Below are 25,589 nucleotides of genomic sequence, written 5' to 3' on the forward strand. Positions count from 1 at the left end.
TTTTCATTTTTTTTTTTATATTTTTTTGTAATTTTTTATATTTTTTTTGTTTTCAGGGTGGCCCTCCACTTTAAGCTTCTTGCAGATGTTCTTGTAGCCAATTACAGCCTACTGCAAGTCTACAATCTTGTCTCTGAACTCTTTTGATGGCTCTTTGGTCTTGCTCATGATGGTGAGGTTTGAATGGAAGAAAGAGATTCTGTGGACAGGTGTCTTTTATTCACACAACGAAATGTCATTAGTATCACCTTCTTAAATTGACAGGACTGGGGCGTGGCCTGAACCGGCATGGTGTAGGGAGTGTTAGACGGGAGCTCCGCTTGCCTAAACTCCGTTTTATCATATCCTGGGGACAAATCTAATATTTTTCTGCCTCAAATCGTGGGCTATACACTGGGGAACATGTCACCACCAAAGAGGGCGACTGATCCGGCGGCTAAACTGCCCAAATACCGTCACAGCGAGGCGGGGGGTCTGGAAGAACATGGCGCCGGCATGCCTCCCACGGAAGGTTCGGCGGCTGCTGACACTGCCCGGGTGCTGGAAGCTATCTCCGATTGTAAGAGTGCTCTGACCTGCAAGATTGATGAGGTGAAAGTCGATGTCTCCCTGATCCGTCAAGACATGCAGAAGCTTAGGGACCGTGTCACTGAAACGGAGGCCCGCATATCCCAGGTGGAGGACGACTTTCGACCGCTTCATACTACCACCGAACGGCTACAACACCAACTTACCATTGTCCTTTCCAAACAAGACGATATGGAGAACCGCCTCCGTAGATGCAACCTGCGGTTCGTGGGCCTGCCGGAGGGTCCGGAGGGCTCGGACCCCGCCTCGTTCCTGGAGGATCTTTTGATCACTACGTTCGGGAGGACCGAATTCTCCTCATCGTTCGTGGTGGAGAGAGCCCACAGGCTGGTGGGACGAACGCCTCCCCAGGGCGCGTCTCCACGTACCTTCATTGCGAAGTTGCTGAACTTTCGTGACCGGGACGTGGTCCTTCGCCTTACCAGGTTGAAGGGGAACATACCCTTCCCAAACGGCGACATTAGAGTATTCCCCGACTTCTCCGCTGAGGTGCAGAAGAAGAGGGCGCAATTTACAGAGGCCAAGCGACAGTTGTGCATCCGCCACTACTCCTACGCAATGCTCTTTCCCGCTCGGCTCCGGGTCGTTGGAGAGGGCAAGACACACCTTTTTGACACACCAGAAGCGGTGTTTGCCTGGCTTGAGGGGAGAGTGGAGCAGGTACGAGACCAAGCCTGATCCTCTGGAATGCTTCCCTGACAATCTTCGGGACTCCTTCGTGCGCTGAACACTGCTTTGCTCCGCTCACTAGGTAATGTCTTACACCCTATCTTCTTCCTGTCATCTATTGACGCCATAAATGACCTGTGGTATATAGAGGGCTCCCTTGTGCTCCCTGGATGCTTTTCTCCCGTCCTTACCGTTCTCACCGGGTGCTCCCCCTCCCCGGGGGGTTTCCCCCCCCTTCTTTTTTCTTTTTCTTTTTTTCTCTTGTGCAATCCTGCAGATATTTCCCCCTTGCTTTCCCCCCCCCCCCCACCTGAATGGCAAGCTAATACCCACTGTGGCATCCGTGACATGGACTCAACGTTCTTCATACTCCTGTACACTGATCCTGCAGCATCCTGGAGTCCTTGGCTTGGAGACCACCCTCCCTGTGCTGCTGCCTGCTTTGCAGCGACAAATCGCCCCCCTAGGCGAGGGTGCAGTAACTGGCCCTGCTTATTATAGTTTTCTAGGTTCTGCTCGTCCTAGAGCGCAAGCAATGTTTCCCTGGACTGATCGGACCCGGCGACTCACCCTGGTTGTGGATGGGGGACGCTGGCTATCCGACCCGGACAGTGAGTTAAAGTTCAAGTTTCTGTTCTGCTATAAGTTTTGCACGTTTTTTTTGATTTTTATTTTTGGTATTGAGAAGTACAGTATGGTACGTCACCTATGGCTATGTATATTCTTTGTATGGTATGCTGGATGCGGGTGTGCGGGAGGAGTGCTCTGTGACGCAGTTGCGGGAGGGCCCCAGGGCTCCGTTTGGGGCTGGGTACGGAGGACGTGTGGTGACGCGGGGATGGGGGGGGGTGCTCTATATGTTCTTATTTAAGAATGTCTGTACTGAAATGCATAACTTGGAATGTGAGGGATATTAGGGCCAGGCCCAAAAGAAATGCAGTCTTATCGTACCTGAAGGTGCAAAGGGCTGATCTGATGGTGCTAGTTGAGACACACTTGACTGGCCAATTGATGCTATCCCTCAAAAAACCGTGGGTGGGCTGGGTGTACCAGGCGCCGTATGCCACTAACTCTAGAGGGATTGCGGTGCTGGTGGCCAAGACCGTCCAGTTCTCTTTGCTTACTATCAAATCTGACCCGCAAGGCCGGTTCCTTTTCTTACACGCTAGGGTGGGTGGTCTAGAGACATTGATACTGGCGATATACATACCGCCGCTTTTCCAGTTGGCTGTTCTCACAGAAGGCCTGCCGTTCATGGCTCAATTCCCCTCAATACCAGCTATTTGGCTGGGGGATTTTAACAATGTGATGGACAGAGAGCTGGATAGGTTGCAGGCGGTCCCGATGAACCCATCTACACACTCGGGCACCCGTTTTGGAAAATTTCTCACTGAGTTGTCCCTAGCGGACACTTGGAGACACTGTCACCCTACTGATAAGGTTTTTTCTTGTTTCTCCGCGACGTACAACAGCATGTCCCGTATTGACCTTATCCTTATTTCCCGGTCCCTTCTTCCATTGCTGGGGGGGGTGGGGTTCTGCCCCCGAGTGCTCTCGGATCACTCACCCTACTGGATCGAGCTCTCCACTGATTCCCTACCCTCGACATATAGTTGGAGACTCAATCCCTTTTGGTTAACAGTAGTTCCAGATTTGGAGGAGGCTGGCGATGAGTGGGATGTGTTTTTTGAGGTTGTGTGGGACGCATTTAAATCTCACGCCCGTATGACACTAGCCCACCTCATAGCCAGATACAGGAAGACCTCTTCCCAAGTGGTTCACCAGGTGGAACAGGCTCTAACAACGGCTGAGCTGGAGTTTTCTAATGACCCCTCCCCCCATAATGCCGATAAACTAAAACTGCAGGCCCGTATTGTGAATAATCTTTTATTTGAAAAAGCCGAACGGAAGATTTTTTACAATAAGCAAAGGGCGTATGAGTTTGGGGAGCGGGCGGGGCGGCTCTTGGCCTACCTGGCGCACCTGGACCACAGGCCGCCGACGGTGGTCTCTCTTCGCTCCCCGACCGGAGACTTGATTACAGATCCCGATGCGGTGGCGGGAGAGTTTCGCTCCTTCTTCGCATCCCTATACTCCTCTACTAATGACAGATCCCAGGAGGACATTGAAACGTTTCTAGCTGGTATAGAACTACCCACATTGACAAGACCCCAAGTAGACTTGCTTGACGCCCCCATTACTGAGGATGACATCACTAATGCCATATCTCACCTTAAGCCCTCCAAGGCTCCTGGCTCGGACGGCCTGCCCCTTGAATTTTACACTACATACCGGGCGGCACTTCTCCCTAGATTGCAGGAACTATTCTCCCACATCTACTCCACCGGTGTCCTACCACAGACCATGCGCGAGGCATATATCGTATTGATACCTAAGCCCGGCAAAAATCCCGAACTCCCGGAAAACTATCGCCCAATATCCCTCCTCCAATTGGATATTAAAATCCTTGCCAAAATCCTGGTGCTCCACCTGAATGGGGTGATCTTGACCCTCATTCACCCGGACCAGACGGGGTTCATGCCTTACTACAATACTGCACATAACCTCCGCAGGCTCCATATGCACCTGCAGGCTACCCACGATCAGATGGGGTCCAGGGTGGTGGTGTCGTTGGACGCCGCCAAAGCCTTCGACTCCGTGGAGTGGAGGTACCTATGGGGCTGCCTGGGGAGATTCGGTTTTGGGCCCAAATTACGCCTGTTATACCAGAGCCATAGTGCCAGGGTTCTTGTTAGCGGCAGGGTCTCGGATGCTTTCCCCCTGTCCAGGGGGATGCGTCAAGGGTGCCCTCTATCGCCCCTCCTGTATGCGATTGCAGTGGAGCCCCTCACCTCTACGTTGCGTACGCATCCTGGTATAGGAGGCCTGCGGCATGGTCAGCTACATGACAAAATTAGTCTCTACGCTGATGACATGCTGCTGTACCTTGCGGACTCTGGCCCATCTCTACAGGCAGCCCTGGACACCATTAGCGTTTTCGCCGACTACTCGGGGCTGCGCATTAATTGGGATAAATCCCAGATCCTCCCCATAGATTTTGGCCCTCCCACGGCGGGACAGGCTTCCTCCCCCCTTATCCGGGTAAGTTCCCTGAAATATTTGGGTATCATGATTACCCGCTCCCCCGCAGATTTTACTAAGCTCAACATAGAACCTTTGATTGCGACCCTTAAAACCAAAACACAAACATGGGCTAAACTCCCCCTTGGGGTATTGGGCCGTATCAACCTGATAAAAATGATTATACTCCCTCAATTTTTATATGTCCTCTGGCATGCTCCAATATATTTACCCCTTCGAACCTTTAAACATATTAAAGCGATCCTTAACTCCTTTGTGTGGGGGCGGAACCGGCATAAATTGTCCTGGCAAACATTACAGCGTCCCACCAATTTAGGCGGCGCGGCGTTACCCGACTTCAACCTGTATTACCTGGCTGCACAACTTTCTCACTTTTTTCATTTAGACAAACAGGACAAGGAACGGTATCTGACCCTAGTGTGCTCTTCCTTGTCTGCTGTGTACACCCACCCCTATCAAGTGCTATTTAAAACTAGAATAGACCCAGAGGCGCTGCAAAATCGCCGGGGTCTGCTACATACCCATTGCAGAATATGGGAATTGGTGAGGCGCAGGCTGGGACGACCCTCTACGCACTCGCATACCCCCTTATGGCACAATCCGGGACTACAAGAACTATTGTCAATACCAGACTGTGGCCTGTGGTTATCCAGGGGTGTGGCATACCTCTCAGATGTTTATAGTAATCAGGTTCTTAAATCTTTCCAACAGCTTAAAGATGAATTCCACATCCCCAACCACATGTTCTTTAGATTTCTCCAGCTTCGGCACGCCCTTCAGACCCAATTTCGGGACCATCCCCCAAATCTGGAACGTACGAGCATTCTAGATACCTTACTGGGACAGAACCCCTCTAAACTAATCTCCCTCTTCTACAATGATCTTCTCCGTCCCGTAGCAACCGCCTCTGCATACAAACTGAGGGATAAATGGGTCGGGGACGTGGGACTGTTGGAGGATGAGGAATGGGAGGATGCACTGAATACATGTAAAAAGGTGTCTACCAAACTCTCTGATCGCCTGACCCAAATATACATCATTCACAGGGCCTATATAACCCCATCCCGCCTCGCTCAGTTTAATCCGGCACAGAACCCCAACTGCCCTAGGTGCAACGGATCGCCCGGTACCTTTTTTCACCTTTTGTGGTCCTGTCCGGTAATACATGACTACTGGTCCCACATTGTTAAATTCATACACGACGAGATGGGATCCCCCCTGACCATGTGCCCCAAACAATGTTTATTGGGGATATTCCCAGATCCAGATTTTGACAAGCCCCATATTACCTTTCTACAGGAGGTACTATTTATTGCCAGGTTATTGGTAGCAAGGAAATGGATGAGAGAGACGCCCCCGAGTATGCAAGAATGGATAGCTACCATTAATGGTGTCCTTCCATATAAGAAGGAAATATACGCACACAGGGGCTGCCCAGCTAAATACGGGAAAATTTGGGACATATGGTTAAATAATGCAGCTACTTGCAACGCCATCGAGGTCAATCCCTGATCCCAAATGTGTTAGCCCTTTAGAGTGTCCAGCCTGTTTGTTTTCCCCCCTCCTTCCCCTCCCCTCCCCAGGACTTACCGCATTGATGGTTTGTAGCTCCTTTACCGATCTGCCCCAGTGCAGTGCTCTAACTCCTATTTCTGTGACCCTGTTAGCAGCTCTGCGATGTACCCTCTCCATCCGTTTGGTCTCTGATACTTCCTGCTCCCATCCAGCATGATGTATTTTTGATGTATTTCTGCTTTAATTGCCTACTGTATGTATTTTGTACCCTGTACTTGTGGATCTTCTCAACTCAATAAACACTTTGTAAAAAAAAAAAAAAATTGACAGGACTAATCTGTGTACCACATGAGCATATACTGTAGCTAGTCTGTGGGAGCCAGAATTATTGTTGGTTGGTAGTGGATCAAATACTTTTTTACTCACTGAACTGCAACTCAATTTATAACATTTGTATCATGTGCTTTTTATGTATTTCTGGTTGATATTCTATCTCTATCATTTAAAATACACCTATGATAAGCATTATAGACCCTTCATTTCTTTGTAATTGGGCAAACTTAAAAAATCTACAAGGGATCAGATAATTATTTTTGCCACTGTAAGCTCTGGTGGTAAATGAACATGTTGAAGTAGATGTTTAATCCAAGGTTAATTTAAACATATAGAATTGGCTTGCCCTAAGTTTAGCAGATATTGAAATCATGTTATTGAAAAATCTCATAAATAAAAAAAAAAAAAAAAAAAAAATCAAATCCAAGACAAAGAACACAGCCCTGCAGATTATTTTATTATTCATTTTTAAAATCATTTATAGTTGTTTTTATCCCAAAGTATAAGCTAACATAAACTGTGATGGCATATTAACATGTTCAACTGGATGATGAAACCAAGGTTCATTTAAACAATAATGATTCATCTCCCCTAAGCTTAGCAGATATTGGATTAATCGATACAAAAAAAGTGATCATATACCCCCCCCCCCCATCCAAAACACACCCCTGTAGATATTTTATTTATTATTTTCATATCAATAATATATTGGAAATCAAATATAGTCCCAGTTTCTAATACATGGTTTTAAGGTTTTTAAAACTTCAGTGTGGTAATAAATGAAATGTTCTCAATGAGTAATGAAAGCATTGCTTTGAACATACAAAACCTATTTGGAGATAAGAAAAATTCATGCTTAGCTACTGACTGTATACAGTAAATAGTCTGTATATTGATGGGATGTAAACAGAATAAATACATTGAATTATATCCTGAGAATTGATGCAGTATTAGGAATGTGACAACAATAGGAGCCCCCCCCCCCCCCCCCGCTGCCCCTCAGTAGGAGAGTTGGACTAAAAAATAAGTATATACAGATAGTGGTGTACTGTATAACCTCTGGAATATTCCTTTATGATATCCCTAAGAGATCGGAAAAGATTAAATAAAGTAATATTGGTATTTATATGGAAAGGGAAAAGATTAGGACTATACATCAGTGTATTACTTTCAAGATTGGTAAGCTTGAAATTCCCTGACATCTTTTCCTATAATATTGAATCATTATTTGGATTCCCTTTGGCATGGTTACTGGGAAATGGACACTTTTCCAATACAAAACTAGAACAACATATTGCGGAGGGGTTTTTGATGTCCCTTTTGCCACATATCAGAGGAAATAAGCTGTGATGTCTGGGTTCTTCAGAGATACACTTAAAGCATGGCAATATTTTTGGAGACAAAAGAAAGGGATTCTCTCTCTCTCTCTCTCTCTCTCTCTCTCTCTCTCTCTCTCTCTCTCTCTCTCTCTCTCTCTCTATATATATATATATATATATATATATATATATATAGTTTGGAGCCTGAGCTGGAGAAGTAGTGTTAACGTATGAGAAACTAAGATCAAAATAGCAAGTTAGACAAACTCGCTGTTTTGCACACTCAGATTTACGATTATATCCATACGATCAGAGAGGTGTGTAATAGCACTGAAATAAAATTGAAAAATGCGTTGAGTAAATTCCTAAAAACAATTGGGCTAACATATAAAATCCCATTGGGAGGACTGTGCGAGACCTTGAAGGAGGTTAAGAGAATATATGAGAACAAACATTTTTCTGTATACCACTTGTACCACTAAAACTTGATTATTGTCATAATCTGCTATAAACAATGGGGTTGACTTACTAAAGGCAAATAGGCTGTTCACTTTGCAAGGGGAATTCCCCCAGAGCTTAGTGAATGAGGAGAAGCCCTGCTGACTTCCATCATTCAATCATGTGTAAGCAAACACTTTTTTTTTTCCTGAACGTGATTGGGTATTCTTTGCAATGTCATATTTCACCACATTCACTGGGGCAAATTCTTTTGCAAAGTGTACAGCCTATTTGCCTTTAGTAAATTAACCCTTCATTGCCCTAAATGTTAAAGTGATTGTAAAGTCTCAGTTTTTTTCTATGAAAACAACAAACATGGTATACGTACCGTATATACTCGAGTATAAGCCGAGATTTTCAGCCTCTTTTTTGAGGCTGAAAGTGCCCCCCTCGGCTTATACTCGAGTCATCGCTGTCTGCCTGCTCGATCAGCGTGTCGAGCAGACAGACAGCGGCCATTCTATTCTAATTCAAAAGCCGCGCCTCCGGCTCCGCCTTCGCCTGTGATAGGCGGAACACTGAATTTCCCAGCAGCCTGTGTTCCGCCTATCACGGACATCCGCTCATCCTCGTACTACGGACGAGGATGAAAGGATGGCCGTGATAGGCGGAACACAGACTGCTGGGAAATTGTGTTCCGCCTATCACAGACAGGGAGGCGCGGCATTTGAACAGGAAAATGGGCGCCGACGAAGAGCGGTGATCCTGGGACGGGACCGGACGGAGGCTCGGCTCGGCTCGGCTCGGGACGGGACGGGACCGGACGGAGTCTCGGGACGGGACGGGACCGGACCGGACGGAGGCTCGGCTCGGGACGGGACGGGACCGGACGGAGGCTCGGGACCGGACGGAGGCTGGGGACACAGGTAGGCTGGACACACAAGGCCTCACACACACACACACACACACACACACACACACACACACACACACACACACACACACACACACACACACACATGGATGGACACACACACAGGGATGGATGGATGGATGGATGGACGGACACACACACAGGGATGGATGGATGGATGGACACACACACACACACAGGGATGGATGGATGGATGGACACACACACACACAGGGATGGATGGATGGATGGACACACACACAGGGATGGATGGATGGATGGACACACACACAGGGATGGACAGGCATATCTCACCCTCGGCTTATACACGAGTCAATAGGTTTCCCAGTTTTTTGGGGGTAAATTGGGGGCCTCGGCTTATACTCGGGTCGGCCTATACTCGAGTATATACGGTACCTGCTCTGTAAAATGGTTTTGCTCAGAGCAGCCTGGATCCTCTTCTTCTCGGGTCCCGCTTTGACTCTCCTGGCCCCTCCCTCCTGTTTGTTGAGTGCCTCCACAGCAAGCAGATTGCTATGGGGGCACCCGAGCCACAGCTCCCTGTGTCCATTCAGACACAGAGCTGTGGTTCAGCCCCGCCCCCTCTCTCCTGATTGGCTAACTGACTTTGATTGACATCAGTGGGAGTCAATGGCACCGCTGCTGTGTCTCAGCCAATCAGTAGGGAGAGGCAAGGACGGCCAAGGCACTCTTGGACATCGCTGGATAGAGAGGGGGCTACGGTAAATATTAGGGTGGCTGAGGGAGGCTGCTACACAGAAGGCTTTTTATCTTAATGCATAGAATGCACTGGATAAAAAAAACCTTTTGCTTTACAACCACTTTAACTGTCATAAAATGTTGAAATTTACAAAATTATATTTTCTATACCCATGTTTTCTTTTAAATGTTTTACCTTCACATTATTTGCATATTCTTCCTTAACTAATCTTGGACTTTGGGCATGCCACACATGCCTAAAAAACTTTGTGTAAATACTTTGTGCTGCAACTCCTACAAAAGGTAGAACTCTGCTACAAAATTTGCTAAAATCCTTGCAATGTACATAGATCACCCAGAGGCAATTGCCTTTTAGGCTATTTATATATGAAAGTCAAATGCTACCCCTATCTCAAGCGTTTTTCATGAGCCCTAATCACAACTGTCACAGTTATGAACGGACTATTTAATGAATACAAAGTACCAGCAATTCTCTATTGAAGAATAAAAGGCTAAACCTATAGTACTTTGATATGCTTGATTCACTAGAGGTCCATCAAGGCCAATGTAGTCACAGTAATACCAACAGCAAAAAAGTGTGTTTTTGGAACTGATGGCATTCCTCAAAGCATGAATGAATATTAAGCATTAAACCTAATTAGAAACCTTACTGGGTCAGGGCCCCCCTCTGAGCTGAGCAGGCGGCAGATGGTATTTTCTTTTACTTACTGTACTATAATAATAAAGGAAGCAGCGCTAAATAAATAACCATGTTATTCAATATTAAACCAATATAAAATGAAAAATCAAATAAAGTGTAAAGTTTTATATATATATATATATATATATATATATATATATATATATATATAGTGACACCAAACTTATTTTGTGACAAATATAAAATAAAAACCATTTCCTGACTTATTCTATACACGCATGGTTATGTAGTATGCACAATTATTGTAAAAGTATTTTTTGTTATGTATAATCATGTAAATAACCATCTGGTTATCGTCCTCTGCTCTAATTTATCTGCATTTGTTTCTAACCCAAAGCAGCAGGCTGTTTGTTTTTATTGATCTTTAAAATAAAAAAATAAAAAATTTTAGTGCAATATTTTGCTTTCCTCACTAGATGGAGTCCTTTTGCCTATGGGTGTTTTTACATATATAGGCAGCTAATGTTGAAACTCTGTCATCATGGAGGGGTGCTTTGTTATGGTAATGAGCACCCTGGAGCCTGTGTTGGTTGCTAAGGTATGAGTAGTGTTTTATAAACTTGAACGTGATGTATGGAGTCTAAGCCATTCCCCCGACAACGTTATCTCTCTGACGAAACGCGTTAGTCGTTGCTACAACGTAATGTCATCATGTATGCTCGCCAACCAGCGTGTGGAGTTTGGTGCGGCCACATAGCTTGCTGCGTTGGGAAAGCATTTTGTTTTAAACTTCACTGCCCACCTATCTTGGAGCGTGGTTCTGTTCAAAAATATTGCATTGCTTGTTATCATGCTTTTTTAATAAATAATTTTAACTGATTACACTATGGGTGCATATATGTTTTATTTGTCATCATGCTAATGGAGTAACCCCGATTGGACACATGCCTGGCATCTGGAATCAGCCTGTTCATAGAGATTTAATAAGCGCATCTGACCATTTATGTGATGGTACACTGGATTCAGGCTCATTTATTTGGTGTTACTCGGTGGTTAAAGCACAGAAAATTGGGAGTGTGGGGACACCCATATGACAACTGAATTGTGGTTTAATTATCTCTTTTTGAACTTTGCTTTAAATATATATATATATATATATATATTTGAATGCCCTCGTGGATGGGCTTTTATGGACTATTTTTATTTTATATTTATCACAAAATAAGTTTGGTGTCACTTTACCGTATATAACTAACTTTACACTTTATTTGTTTTTTCATTTTATATTGGTTTAATATTGAATCACTTGATTATTTATTTAGCACTGCTTCCTTTATTATTATACTTTTTCTGTTGTGTCACAATTGTTTAAGCTGCTTATTGAGAAAATACATGCTCCAGTCCGAGTTTTCCATACATTTTTGTTTACTAACTGTACTATGTTTGAAACAGTTAATCAACCTAGAGTTTATAAAAAAAAAAAAAAAGAAAGTATAATAACATTGAATAAAGATACTTGAAAAATAGTTCCAAATTACAAGATGTGAGGGGTTTGCTCGGTAGCGGGTGTGTGTGACCCCCTGGATGGGTTCACAACACAAAGTCAGGCACAGCAGACAGCGGTGTAGGTTCAAAAACAAAATATCCGGTTTATTTGTGCTACATGCAGTGATACATATAACAGCCAAACAAAATAAAACAAGAAAATAAATCCTGGTCAGCTTAACCTCTAACTACACACGTAGACTCCCTGTCTAACAACTGGGTGCAGCCTTGTGCTGCCCCAGTCCCTGTCTCTATTGTAGGGGTTTGCCACACAGGCGTTAACTCACCGCACAGAACAGAACAGAACAGATCTCAGACTCCCCAGTCTATACACACAAAACTGGTTCCAGGATGGAGCATCTCCCTAAGCATGCTGGGGTTTTTTGTAGAGGTCTTAATGAGCCCACTTACTTCAGCTGGGCTCATTAACTCTTCCCCTCTAATTGTAAAGGTCTGCATAAAGCCTGAATCTAGGGCACACATATTTCCCATCCTGGATACAACCAGGTGACTTTACCTGCGTGCTGCCACATACCCCCCCCTCTTGTTTCAACCTTGGGGTTGTAACACAAGCAGCCAGACACGCATGTATCCGAGACAAAGCATCCACATTCCCCATTTTAACACCAGGGCGATGCTTAACTGTAAAGTTAAATTCTTGTAGGGCCAGGAACCACCTATTTACCCTTCTATTGGTCTCCTTGTTCTGAGCCATCCACTTTAAAGGAGCGTGATCAGTCACCAGGTCAAAGTGCCTACCTAGCAGATAGTACCGAAGGGAATCTAGAGCCCACTTCACTGCTAAACATTCCTTCTCAATCGTGGAGTAATTTACCTCATGGGACTTCAACTTCCTGCTGAGGTAAATGACTGGGTGCTCTTCCCCGTTCCAGACCTGGGATAACACTGCTCCTAACCCAACGTCTGATGCATCAGTTTGTACAACAAAGTCCTTAGAGAAGTCTGGTGAGTACAACACTGGCTGGCTACATAAGGCTGTTTTTAAGGACTGAAATGCTTCTTCAGCCTCTGGGGACCATTTAACCATGACCGACTCTTTCCCTTTTGTCAGGTTGGTGAGGGGCACAGCCTGAGAAGCAAAATGGGGAATGAATCGTCGATAATAGCCAGCGATTCCCAGAAAGGCTCGTACCTGTTTCTTGCTGTTGGGACGTGGCCAACTCTGTATGGCCTCGACTTTATTTACTTGGGGTTTTATCACCCCCCTCCCAATAGTGTACCCAAGATATTTGGCCTCCTCCTGTCCAATGGTACACTTCTTTGGATTGGCCGTAAACCCAGCTTCCCGGATAGAGTCTAGGACTGCTTGTACTTTCGGCAAATGTGAGACCCAGTCTGTGCTATGGATAATCACATCATCCAGGTAAGCTGCAGCATATTTCTGATGGGGCCTCAGAATCTTATCCATTTTCCGCTGGAATGTTGCCGGTGCATTCTGTAACCCAAACGGCATTCTCTTATATTGGAATGCCCCATCTGGGGTTACAAACGCAGTTTTCTCCTTGGCCGACTCGGCCAGGGGAATTTGCCAATAGCCTTTGGTGAGATCAAGAGTTGTCATATATCGGGCTGTTCCCAGCCGGTCAATCAACTCATCTATACGTGGCATGGGGTAGGTGTCAAATTTTGTAACTTTATTTAATTGTCGAAAATCGTTACAAAACCGCCAGCTCCCATCAGGTTTGGGCACTAGTACGATAGGACTGGACCAGTCACTCTGGGACTCCTCTATCACACCCAATTCCAGCATCCTTTGAACCTCCCCACGTATTGCCTCCCGTCGGGCCTCTGGTATTCTATAAGGTTTTAATTTTACCCTTTCTCCTGGCGGGGTGATAATGTCATGCTCTACGCCAGATGTTTGTCCCGGAAGCTCAGAGAAAATCTCTTTGTTACGAAGTACAAACTCTTTAACCTCCTGTTGTTGGGGTTTCGATAAGGTGTCTGCTATTCCAACCTCAGGAACTAAGCAATCAGGCTGTACTTGTGACAAAGTCTCTGCGACTAGGGATTCCCTATCCCTCCAGGCTTTCAGCAGATTGACGTGATAGATCTGCTCCGGCTTTCGCCTTCCTGGCTGTCTAACCCTGTAGTTCACCTCACTAATTTTTTCAATTACTTCATATGGACCTTGCCATTTGGCCAGAAATTTGCTTTCAACCGTAGGGACTAGCACCAAGACCCTATCCCCCGGGGAAAAAGTACGGGTCTTGGCCCCACGGTTGTACACTCTCTGCTGTGCTAACTGCGCTTGGGTTAAATGTTCCTTTACGATTGGCATTACCTGTGCAATTCTGTCTTGCATCAGGGCGACATGCTCAATCACGCTCCTGTGAGGAGAACTCTCATTTTCCCAAGTTTCCTTGGCGATATCCAGCAGCCCTCTTGGGTGTCTCCCATAGAGCAACTCGAAGGGTGAGAAACCCGTAGAGGATTGGGGTACCTCCCTAATGGCAAACATTAGATAGGGTATTAGACAGTCCCAATTCTTTCCATCTCTATCCACCACCTTCTTTAACATTTGTTTAAGGGTTTTGTTGAATCTTTCAACCAACCCGTCTGTTTGGGGGTGATACACAGATGTACGCAATTGCGCCACTTTGTACAACTTGCATAATTCTTTCATAACCCGGGACATAAAGGGTGTACCTTGGTCCGTAAGCAGTTCCTTACAAATACCCACGCGGCTAAAAACAAGAGATAGCTCTTTGGCTATGGTTTTGGCCGAGGTATTTCGGAGAGGAATTGCTTCCGGATAACGGGTGGCATAGTCCAATATAACCAAAATGTACTGATGGCCCCTGGCGGACTTCATTATCGGACCTACCAAATCCATTGCGATCCTTTCAAAGGGGACCTCAATGATAGGAAGAGGTACCAGCGGGTTACGGAAATGTGGCATAGGTGCCGACTTCTGACAAACAGGGCAGGAGGAACAATAATTTTCTATTTCCTTCATGACCCCAGGCCAATAGAATCTCTGCAATACCCTCTCTCTGGTTTTCTCTGTCCCCAGATGACCTCCCAGAATGTGCCCATGAGCCAATTCTAACACCAACTTCCTGTAAGGTTTGGGCACTACAAGTTGCTCAATGGTTTCTTCTGCCCTTTGAGCCACTCGATACAGCAGGTCCCTTTCCATAGTGAAGTAAGGATAAGGGCAAGTCTTATCTGGGTTCACTAACTCGCCATCTATTTTCACCACATTTTCCCGTGCCTTTATTAGGGTGGGGTCTTTTAACTGTTCTGTGGCAAAATTTTCCTTGTGAACCTCAAGATCCGAAAACTCCACAGACGGCATGTTTTCATCTGAGGATGTTGGCTCCCCCCCAGTTTCTCGAGTTTCCCCCGCCAATACCGACAAGGGAAATTCAGGAGAGTCCTCACCACTCCCAGAGGAATTCTGGTCATCTTCCTGGTTTATAGGGGCACCAGTGGGGGGCTCAGGACAATCCCAGAGTTCCCAGAATTTTGGAAAATCCCTTCCCACAATAGCATCATGTGGTAAGTGAGACACTAACCCCACCTGATGAGAGAGGTTACCTTTGGGGGTCTCAAAAAATACTGAAGTTACAGGATACTCTCGGGTGTCCCCATGCACACAAATAACAGCCACCCTGTTCCTCCCAGAGACCTCTGTAGTAACTAATTCAGCTTTTATCAATGTTACCAGGCTACCTGAATCCAGCAACACATCAACATTTCTACCATTAATACACATTTTACATAAATGTTTCTCAGGTCCCTGAATGGCAGTGCATGCAACTGTCGCAAACAGCGACTGACGTCTCTCCCTTATAAAGTCACATTGCATAGGCTCATCCACAACGGGGCAATTGGCTGCAATATGTCCCTCTTGCCGGCAGCGGTAGCAAATAATCTTTTTCGCTGTCTCTTGCAGCATGGGCTTCCTGGGCGGCTCCCGCCAGACCTTAGGTAGAACTCCCACCCTCTCACTCTCTCCACCCTCACCCCTTGGAGACATCTTACCCACCACTGGGAATGATCTGGTCTTAGGGTGGAAAGTCCGTGAGTCCCTGGAAGAGGTGGTCAGGTTCTCTGTAGCCAAGTACCTCTCAACCAGATCCACAAGTTTATCTGCATTTTCTGGGTCTCCATGGCTTACCCATTTTTGGATGGCAGTAGGAAGAGCTCTCAGGAAACGATCCATAACAACACGTTCCACAATGTTTGGTGCGGTCAAAGTCTCTGGCTGCAGCCACTTCCTGCTCAGGTGAATGAGATCATACATTTGAGACCTGGGGGGTTTTCCAACCTGAAAAGTCCAATTATGCACACGCTGAGCCCGGACGGCCAGGGTGACACCCAGCCGTGCCAATATTTCTGTTTTTAGCACCACATAGTCTTTTGCTTGGTCAGGCTCTAGGTCATAATAAGCTTTCTGCGATTCCCCAGTTAACAGAGGGGCCACCAGTCCAGCCCATTGCTCCTTAGGCCACTTTTCCCTTTCAGCAGTCCTTTCAAATGTGGTCAAAAACACCTCCGGATCATCCTCTCCAGTCATTTTTGTCAATAAACGGCTCACACCAAAGGATGCGGTATTATTGTAACCACTTGCTTCATTGGTCTGCGGACGTTGCTGTATTAATGTCTCTATTTTCTGTTGAAAATTCTGCTCTTGTTTCTGCAATAGGTCTATAAAGCGGGCTTCAGATTGCTGCAGTGCTTGTTGCTGAGCTTCCAGGCTCTGCTGGTGAGCTTTCTGCTGGGCTGCAAGGCTCTGTTGTTGAGCTGCAAGGCTCTTTTGTAAAGCTGCATTTGTTTGCTGCTGATTTGCATTTGCTTGCTGCTGGTTTGCATTTGCTAGAGCCAGCTGTCTCAGTATCTCCTCCATGCTGGCCTTTAAAAAAAATTGAAAAAAAAACTGCCCGCATTCTCCACCAACTGTGAGGGGTTTGCTCGGTAGCGGGTGTGTGTGACCCCCTGGATGGGTTCACAACACAAAGTCAGGCACAGCAGACAGCGGTGTAGGTTCAAAAACAAAAGATCCGGTTTATTTGTGCTACATGCAGTGATACATATAACAGCCAAACAAAATAAACAAGAAAATAAATCCTGGTCAGCTTGACCTCTAACTACACACGTAGACTCCCTATCTAACAACTGGGTGCAGCCTTGTGCTGCCCCAGTCCCTGTCTCTATTGTAGGGGTTTGCCACACAGGCGTTAACTCACCGCACAGAACAGAACAGAACAGATCTCAGACTCCCCAGTCTATACACACAAAACTGGTTCCAGGATGGAGCATCTCCCTAAGCATGCTGGGGTTTTTTGTAGAGGTCTTAATGAGCCCACTTACTTCAGCTGGGCTCATTAACTCTTCCCCTCTAATTGTAAAGGTCTGCATAAAGCCTGAATTTAGGGCACACATATTTCCCATCCTGGATACAACCAGGTGACTTTGCCTGCGTGCTGCCACAAAGAATAATAATAAAGATCACAGCTCCCTGCACTAAATATGTGAGGCACCCTTCGCATTACTGGAATGTTAATGTACCACTCTGTAGTGGTAGTGCATTAACCCACGCTGCCACGCAAACATAAGTACCACACATTGCGGCATGCTGTGTTAAAAAAAAAAAAGACTTGGATTTGTTTTTTGATTGCTAGCAGCCTATTCCACATGAATTGACTTTCTTAATGCAGTGCGCATTATTTTGCAAAAATACCACACAGATGCGGAAGATTCATAACAAAATGTTAAAAAATATTCTCACATACTGTATATTCTTTACATGGAACTGAGGTCACAAAGTGACAATTTGATATGTTATAGGGAAAATTTAGAAATGTTAATTGTGCCCAATAAAGTACCCAGAAAAAAATGTATCTTTTGTCTGAAATTCTCCTGAGGAATAGAAGTGCAATTCCCAGTATGAAAGTTTGCCTAAGCACTACAGCACCTACAGCCACATAGTTGCAGATCTTCACTATGAAATTAAAGTGTTAGTAAAGCCTAACTATTTCCAAAAATATTTCCTCCCCCCACCTCCTGTGCTGCACACTATGTATTAAAAAAAAACAACGTTTTAAAGCAGAGTTCTATCCAAAAGTGGAAGACCTCTTATCTGCCGCCTCGCTCTCTCTGGTGCCACATTTGGCACCTTTCAGGGGGAGCGGGTACCGGTTTTTGACAGATACCCGTCCCCACTTCCGAGAGATCTCTCCCCAGCGAGATCACTCAAAAGTTTCCTTCCCCCACCGCCGGGCCATTCAGAGAGTGCAGCGTGCTTTACGCATGTGCAGCAGGGAAACGACTGTGAAGCTGCAAGACTTCACTGCCGGTTTCCCTTACAGGCAATGACGGCGGCAGCAACTGAGAGCAGATGGAAACATTGGCTGGGGTGCCGATATTGCTGGATTGCAGGACAGGTAAGTGTTCTAATATTAAAAGTCAGCAGCTACAAGATGTGTATCGTGTACATATTGGCCCCCATAAATGATTATTAAGGGAATTTGGTTACAAAAGACAAAGAGAAGGCAAATGTTCTAAATGCATTTTCTCCTCAGTTTTCACAAAGGAAAACCAAGACTGTAATGTTAATAAAATGTCACAGAATGCACCCTCATGACTAACAGAAGACAGTATCATAAATAGAATAGAAAAGAAAATGTAGTAACTGCGCAGGTATAAAATAATCATGAATCAAAAAAGAAGCAGCTGGCAATCACACAACAGAACATTTGTGGAACAGCAAGTAAACTAACTAAAGGTTGCCGCTCTAGTGTCTAATTAATAAAACTGGAAAATAAATACACAAAAGTGTCAATATAAGTGTCCAAATGCTCTTCCTGATTCCTGGAATTAAGGATAACAGAGACACCCATAGTGCATCTTCCACCATGAAGTATAAAAGATTGTGCCCTTACCAGATAGATAGACCATTACCTTACTGGATAGATCCATCCATGGAAAGCAGATGAAGATGGCATTGAAATCAGCCTTGCTGTTTTTTCCTTTTCCTTGTTCTCACATGCAAGTGATATAAAGGAAGAGAGCGATCGCCACATAGTGTAAAACCGTGCTATTTATTGAGTCCACAAGTCCAACAAAAGTAAAAATATCCTGGGTTAAAAGATATTGCAGATCACAAACTGGCGTGGTAAGTTGAGCATAGACTTCACTTTACTAGTTTCATCATAACTGACATCATCAATTATGATGAAAAACTTGAAAAAAATTTACATAAATAAGTCACAGGACCAGATGGCTTACACCTGAGGGTCCTTAAGGAACTCAGTCAGGTGATAGCTAGACCATTGTTCCTAATTTTTATGGACAGTTTACTGACTGGAATAGTACCAGCTGATTGGAGAAAAGTCAATGTGGTACCAACATTTACAAAAGGACCGAGATATATCCCTGGAAACTTCAGACCAGGCAGCATAACATCGATAGTAGGTAAGCTAATAGAGGTGATGATGAGGGACTATATTCAAGATTTTAGTAATAAAAACTGTAATATTAGTGGTAATCAGCATGGATTCATGAAGAATCATTCTTGCCAGACCAATCTACTAACGTTCTATTAAGACATGAGCTGCCATCTAGAAGGCCTGTGGATGTGGTGTATCTAGATTTTGCACTTCATACAGTTTCCCACAAACGTTTACTTTACAAACTGAGGTCTGTCGTTATGGACCATAGGATGAATACCTGGAATGAAAACTGGTTACAGGGATGGGTCCAAAGGGTGGTAATAAATAGCGAGTACTGAAAATGGTCCAGTGTGGTCCCCCAAGGATCTATTCTATTTAAATTATTCATAAACGATATAGAGGTTGCGATAATTAGCTCAATTTCAGTATTTGCGGATGATAGAAATTTAAGCAGGGCAATAATTTCTGCGCAGGATGTGGAAACCTTACAGGAAGACCCAAATAAAATAATGGGGTGAGCAACTACATGGCAAATTAAGTTTAATGTTGGAAAATATAAAGTAATGCATTTGGGTGCTAAAAATACGAACACAAGTTACTTGCTAGGAGGAGAACCTCTGGGGAATCTAGGATGGAAAAGGACCTGGGGGTCCTAGAAGACGACAGACTCAGCAATGGCATGCAATGCCAAGCCGCAAGCAAAGCCAACAGAATATTGGCATGCATTAAAATGGGAATTCACTCCAGAGATAAAACAATAATTCTCCTTCTTAAAACACTGGTCAGGTCGCATCTTGAGTATGCCATCCAGTTCTAGGCACCAGTCCTCAGGAAGGATGTGCTAGAACTGGATAGAGTCCAGACAAGGGTAACAAAGTTAATAACTAAAGAATCTCACCTATGGGGAAAGACTACAAGCATTGAACGTATTCTATCTGGAGAGGAGACACTTGAGAGGGGATATGATAGTGATGTACAAATACCGTAATGGTGACCCTAACATAGGGAACAAACTTTTCAGTGAAAGGGAATTTAAAAAAACACGCAGCCATTCACAGAAATTGGAAGAGAAGAGGTTTAACCTTAAACTGCGTAGAGGTTTCTTTACTGTCAGAGCGATAAGGATGTGGAATTCTCTTCCACAAGCAGTGGTATCAGCAGGGAGTGTTGATAGTTTAAAAAAACTATTAGATTGCAACCTTAACGATCACAACATGCATGGACATAAAATGCACCATTGACATAAACACATACAACCACACACACACACGCCATAGGTTGAACTGGATGGAATGGTGTCTTTTTTCAACCTTACCAACTATGTAACTATGATTGGTTGCCATGCTAATGGCTCATTCAGATGAGCACTAGACATGTGCATTTCGTTTCATTCTGAATTTAAATTCGGATGAATTTTCATTATTCAGACATTTGGATGCATCCAAATTACTGAATTACAATGCTAACGAATTCAACCGAATTTGGACGAAATTCAAATCAAATTAGAAAAATTACATTTTGCGATCCAACTTTGGGGCCACGTATCTCGGAGCTACTTATAGCTAGAAACCCCAAATTAGGTATGCAAACACAGTAGACCTAGCACTACAACATCTAATTTTGGGTTTCTAGCACCAAGTAACCCCGAGATACATGGCCCTAAATTTGGGTCGCAAAATATTTTCGAATCCAGTTGAAATATTTTCGAATGAGGTTGAAATAATTTTGAATCATGTTGAAATCATTTCGATTTGGTGATTTTGGAGTGCTAGTTCTACTGTGTTTGCATACCAAATTTGGGGTTCCTAGCTACAAGTGGCCCCGTAGTGGTCGGGTCGCAAAATGTCATTCTCTTCTGCAGAAAAGTACTTGACATATTGTCCATATCTGGGGTCACTTGGTGCTAGGAACCCCACAACTTGTGGCAGGTGACGTGGCAAGTGGACAATCCACAACTTGGTCATGTAGCACTCGTGGCAGGTCACGTGGCACTCGTGGCGGGTGTCATGGCAAGTGGACAATACACAACTTGTGGCAGGTGATGTGGCAAGTGGACAATGCACAACTTGTGGCAGGTGACGTGGCAAATGGAAAATGACATACAGCATATGTACTTGCCTTGCGATCGACATCCGTGACTTCTTCAATCAGGCATGCTGACAACTTCATTGATGTGATAAATATAAATGAAATAAGATGTGTGTGTTTTTTTGCACTGGTACACTGCAAGTATGAGAAGTTGATGTGACAGATGTATATAAGTAAGTAACTAACCATCTTCCAAAATTTCTAATTAAAATAGAAAAGATTAGAAAAAAATATGATTTAAAAAGGGGTTGTAAAGGTAATTTTTTTATTTTCTACATAGGTTCCTTTGAGCTAGTGCATTGTTGGTTCACTTACCTTTGTCTTTTTATTTCCCTTCTAAATGTTTTTTTGCTTTGTCTGAATATCTCACTTCCTGTTTCTCCTCAGTAAACTTCTCACCATCATTCGAGCTGGTGGTTAGTCAGCCAGAACAGCTTACTGAACAGCTTACTGAGGAGGAACAGGAAGTGAGAAATTCAGACAAAGAAAACAAAGAAAAAAAAACATTTAGAAGGGAAAGATAAGTGAACCAACAATGCACTAGCTTAAAGGAAGCTATGTAGAAAATAAAAAAATTACCTTTACAACCCCTTTAATAGAATAAAATAGAAAGAATATACAACCATCTTCTGAAATTCAAATTTCAAATAGAATAAATATGAATTTCGAATAGTATGAATTCAAATTTTTTAATTAATTAATTTAAAATTTGGATAGAAAAGATCATAATAAAATAGAAAATAGACTAGAAAAACGATAGGACAGAACAGAACAGAATATATTATATGTTATTCTGTTCTGTTCTATTGTTTTTCTAGTCTATTCTTTTATATTCTATTACAATCTTTTCTATTAGAATCAAAATCATTATATACTAAATTCGAATTTCGGAAGATGGTGGTTTTATAATATATATATATATATATATATATATATATATATATATATATATTTCTTTCCGACATTCGAATGTCGATCGCAAGGCAAGTGCATATGCTGTATGTCATTGTCCACTTGCCACAAGTTGTGTATTGTATTTGTCCACTTGCCACGTCACCTGCCACAAGTTGTGTATTGTCCACTTGCCACGTCACCTGCCACAAGTTGTGTATTGTCCACTTGCCACAACACCTTCCACGAGTGCCACGTGACCAAGTTGTGGATTGTCCACTTGCCACGTCACCTGCCACCAAGTGACCCCAGATATGGGCAATATGCCAAGTACTTTTCTGCAGCAGAGAATGACATTTTGCGACCCAACTTTGGGGCATAGTATCTCGGGTCCACTTAGAGCTAGAAACACCAAATTTGGTATGCAAACACAATAGAACTAGTACTACAACAACTCCAAATGTGGGGTTTCTAGCACAAAGTTACTCTGAGATACATGGCTCTAAATTCGGGTCACAAAATATTTTCGAATCTGGTTGAAATAGTTTCGATTGCGGTTGAAATAATTTCGAATCATGTTGAAATCATTTCGAATCCGGTAGAAATATTTTCGAATTTGGTTGAAATATTTTCAATTGTGACTGATTTTTCGAATTTGGTAGAAAACTAAACGAAATCCGAAAACAAATTTAACGAATTAAATTAATTAATTAATTAATTAAAACGAAACGAAACAAATTTTTTCCTTTTGCACATGTCTAATGAGCACTGAGACACATTGTATACATATAGTTCTCCCAAGAGTGCCACTTTAAGGACACAGTGTTTGATTCAAAAAGTTTTATTAAATAGAAAAATCACACAACAAATTTATGAAAAGAGACTAGTAGTTTGCCTCACAGGTAGTTTAAAAATAAAACAACGTCATTAAAAAGAAGGGGGATCACAGCTGCACATACCATTCACACACACATGCTCAATACACACAATGAAACAGTCACTTTAGTCAAACCTTAGCACCTGTAATTACAGACTTATACAGTAGTATAAAGCTCAGTTCTCAAATAGCCAAGATTGGTATACTAGTTGCAATTACAGTGCAGCTTTGTTGTAGATTAGAAAAAGTGAGTCAAAGAGCCTGTTTAAACATGGGTGTTATTGGACGGGTTGGTGAGATTGTTGCTGTCATTTACTCAAAAAATACAGAGTATCGTTTAACTGTCCACATGGGGATAATTATCAATCCCCTTTGAGTTTGAATAGCTAGACAGCTTACACCTGGTGAAACAGGGAGGTGATTGTATTGCGGCTGAAATAATCAAACGGAACAGACTTATGCCCTGTACACACGACCGGTTTTCTCGTTGGAATAAACTCTGAAGGTTTTTCCGACGGAGTTCCGACAGAGTTCCTCTGAAACTATCGTGCGTACATATGATCACACCAAAGTCCGATCCTCAAGAACGCAATGACATACAACATGTACGATGGGACTAGAAAAAGGAAGTTAAGTAGCCATTAGCTTCTGTCTCCTACTTGCTTCAGAGCATGCGTCTTTTTGGTCCATCGGAACAGCATACAGACGAGCGTTTTTTGCCGATAGGAATTGGTTCCGTCGGAAATATTTAAAACATGTTCTATTTCTAGGTCCGTCAGAATTTTCATAAAAACAGTCTGATGATGCATACACATGATCTGAATATGCGATGAAAAGCTTCTGACCTTTTCTGTTGGACATTCTGCTCATGTATACGTGGCATAACGCATAGAGTCACTTAGCAGCATGGATACATCTCAAAAGGCTATCAGATGGGGAGGCAAAACAGGGACAGGAACACCAAAACTCTGTAAAGTAAACTCAGTTCAAGACACTCTCATCATGTCATACATCTCGATTACTTTCCTGTACCTCTACCCTTTGGTCCGAATTGAGCCATGCTCAGAATGAGCTGATATCCTGATGCCTTGAGGTTTCTGCTGTATACAGAGTGCCGTTCATGCAGGCTGTTAGTTCCAGCCACTAGATTAGAAGCCGCCGCTCCTCCACTATCTTACTGCTTTACATGTGCATCAAAACAGTCAATCCCCCATCCAACATGCTTAACGTCACGCTGACGCGCTTCACTAGCCAATCAATGCTAGTTTCCTCGGAGCTGGGAGGGGTTTTGGCAGCTGGGCTTAAAGCGGTTCTCCACCCTGAAGTGGAAGTTTTGCTCATCTGATCCCTCCCCCCCTCCGGTGCCACAATCGGCACCTTTCAGGGGGGAGGGGGTGCAGTTACATGGATAACCAACTTCCGGGACAAGACCGCCGCAGATGCCCCGCCCCCATTGTGTTCTGGGAAACACACAGTTCCCAGGACACAGCGGGGACCAGCAGAGACGCGCAGCGCGACTCGCGCATGCGCAGTAGGGAACCGGGCAGTGAAGCCGCAGAGCTTCACTTCCCGATTCCCTGACAGAGGATGGCGGCGGGGGCAGCAAAGAGACAAGCGATCGCTTGTCATCTGCCACTGACATTTCTGGACCCTGGGACAGGTAAGTGTCAATTTATTAAAAGTCAGCAGCTGCAATATTTGTAGCTGCTGGCTTTTAATATATTTTTTTAAAGGTGCAGAACCGCTTTAAATAGTCTCAAAATCCCATATGTAATTCTTGTGTTTGACCATTAGATGTCACTCACACCACCTCTCATACTTAACATTCAGCATGGGAATCATTGAGTGTACTGGCTTTTGTTTTCAGCCGCAAGAAAGAACTTTGTGTTAAAAATGGCATTTGGACCTGAAGGAGCGAATTGTCGCTCTTCACTGGTCATTTTAGACACATTAGCATATGTTGTGCCACAAACAGGCCTTTTCTAGGAAAAAATGTATTTATTAACACTTAGACCTGATCGGCAGTGGTACCCTTAGAGCTGCAGTACCTGGTGCGGGCAGCACTCTCCCCCATACACCCTTGGTACGCCACGGGGGGGTTTCTATCATATACACCAGGGTCTCCAAACTTTCGGAACAAAAGGGCGAGCTTACTGTATTTCAGGCTTTAGGGGGACTGGACTGTGGCTGGTGGACGGTGAAAATGCCCTGCCATCAATGTGCATAAGCAATACCCCATCATTGGTTTTAGTGGGAGGAATAGTGCCCATTATTGGTATCAGTGGGAGGAATAGTGCCTTTTGTTTGTATCAGTGGCAGGAATAGTGCCCCAGTGGCAGAATTAGTGGCAAAGGGCTGCATAAAGGCAAGCAAAGGGCTGCATTTGGCCCCTGGGTGCAGTTTGGAGACCACTGCTCTAGACCTGTGGTTCTAAACTTCTTGACCGTGGCCCACTGCTGGTCACTCTTGTAATTCCTCCCAGCTTCCATAGTGCCCCACAATCTCCCAC

The sequence above is a fragment of the Lithobates pipiens genome, unplaced genomic scaffold, assembly GCF_037356315.1.
Source record: "Lithobates pipiens isolate NorthernLeopardFrog02 unplaced genomic scaffold, aLitPip1_a1.2 Scaffold_3, whole genome shotgun sequence".
In the NCBI taxonomy this organism is placed as follows: domain Eukaryota; kingdom Metazoa; phylum Chordata; class Amphibia; order Anura; family Ranidae; genus Lithobates; species Lithobates pipiens.